Raw genomic sequence first — 2,336 nt, 5'->3', positions numbered from 1 at the left:
TACAAAACCAAATTGTTGTACCACCTATGACTGGGTTCCCTGGAGTTTTTAACTCAGTGACTTGCCCCCACTGAGCCTCTATGAGGCCTCCATGTAATTCATGAATTACAGTTTAGGTTTTACTACCCTGGCATTGGTTTTGCTGACGTTTCTGTTAATGAGTTTCTGCTCCAATAAGTTGAGATTCTCTGACGTTCCTGTCTGTCTCTCCAATTTGGGGGTCAGTAGTTTGCCTTATAATCTTACTTCTGTCACAGATAGGAAATAGGAAAGAAGAAAGAGGTGATGGGTCCCAAGCAAATCTCAAACCTAGCAAGGCAAATTCCATTTGTTAGATGTTCTGGGTCAAGACTAATCCCCTTTGGCTACATGTCCCCCCTTCCAGGTCCACTGGGAGCCCTGCCTTCTGAAACCAACAGGGAAGCAGCCCTGGCCATGGGCCTATGGTGGGAATGGAAGCCCTGTGACCTCTGAATTGCCTTAGGGTCATTCTTCTCTTATTTGAAGAATAGTGCCCATTCAGAGCCCAAAAGCTCTATGGTCACATCATGTAGAATCCACAAAATCTGACAGCCTCCCTTCATTCTGTCTCACTTTTTCTGTCCCCTTTGTTCAAACTGGCAATGACTCTGCTGGTATATTCCCATGTCTCTCCCTGGCTTCTGCTGAAATGTCCAATTAAGTCCACGAGTTGCATTCATAATCTCTTTTATCAAATTGTTGTTCAGCCACACTTTCAGTGTTCTCTTTGAGCAACGTTTCTCATTTTTTGCCATATGGATAGGGTGAGAATTTTTCCAAATCATCAAATTCTGGGTTTTCTTTTGCTTAATTATTCTCTCTTCAATTCACTTCTTTTTCTCTCATCTTATTATAAGCACTCAGGAAAAACCAAGTTATTACTTCAAAACTTTGCTTTGAAATCTCCAAAGCTAAATATTCAGTTCCTGTACTCACAATTTCTACCTTCCACAAAACACTAGAACACAATTCAGGTAACTTATCTGCCACTCTATACAAAATTCACCTTTCTTCCAGTTTCCAATAACCTGGTCCTCATTCCTGTCTGAGATTTCACCAGAATGAATGGCCTTTAATATCTCTCTTCCTACCAACATTCTGTTTCTAGAAATCTAGGCTTTTATTAGCATACGTTCCTAAACTCCTCCAGCCTCTTATCTATTACCCAGTTCCAAAGCCATATTCACATTTTTAGGTATTTCTTGTAGCAACGCCTCTTTTCTCAGTACCACAGTATGTCTTGATAAGCTCAGGCTGCCATAACAAAACAGCATACACTGAGTGATTTAAAGAATAGAAATTTTGGGGGTGCCTGGCTGGCTTGGTTGGTAGAGTTTACAACTCTTGATATCAGGATTGTGAGTTTAAGCCCCATGTTGGGTGTAGAGCTTACTTAAAAATAATAATAATAAAGAACAGATATTTAATTTTTCACAATTCTAGAGGCTGGGAAGTCCAAGATCAAGGTATTGGCCAATTTGCTTTGTGGTGAGCCTCTCTTCCTGGCTTTTAGACAGCTGCCTTCTCATTGTGCTCTCACATGGCTGGGAGAGACAAAAGGGAGGAAGGGAGTGGAAAGGAGGAGGAAAGAGAGGGAAGAGGGAGGGAGAGGGGAAGGAAGAAAGGATAGGGGGAGGGAGAGAGAGAGAGAGCCTGCTCAAGTGCTAGAGGTCATCCAAGGAGCATTTGCCCAAGCACAGTGTTATTTCCAGTGAGTCATTTTAGGACACTGATCCTATTGGATCAGCGCCCCACCCCTTTGACCTCATTTAACATTAATTCCTTCTTATAGGTCTTGTCTTTAAATGCAGCCACACTGGAGGTTAGGGCTTCAACATATGAATGGCTTAGGGAGGGCACAGGATTCAGTCCACAGCAGTGGGGTTTTGACCTTGGCTCTTTTCTTTTCTATGTGTATATTAGCAGTTGACAACCTTCATTATTATTATAATCACTAGTGAAAGTTTGTTTTTACAAATCCTGATTCCCAGGCTATAGGCAAACCAATTAAATCAGATTCTCTAGGGAGGAAAATTAGACAGTAATAATTTTTAGAGCTTTTCAAGTGATTCCATTATGTAGCCAAGGTTGAGAGGCTATAGTGTCTTTGGGTGATCTCATTCATCTAGTAGGTTTAATTACCATCCATAGCAGTGGCTGTAAATTACAATTACCTGGGACTCTTGCACATTCTTTTTAAATCAGTGCTTGTACCCCCCACTGTCAAGGCTTCACTAAGCCTGAGGTGGAGGACCTGCATGGGTCTTTTTCAAAGCTCCTCATGTGATTCTAACTGACCCATTGACTGTTAACTC

Source organism: Leopardus geoffroyi, chromosome A1, assembly GCF_018350155.1.
Source record: "Leopardus geoffroyi isolate Oge1 chromosome A1, O.geoffroyi_Oge1_pat1.0, whole genome shotgun sequence".
Lineage (NCBI taxonomy): Eukaryota > Metazoa > Chordata > Mammalia > Carnivora > Felidae > Leopardus > Leopardus geoffroyi.
Note: the sequence above shows the minus strand (reverse complement) of the source record.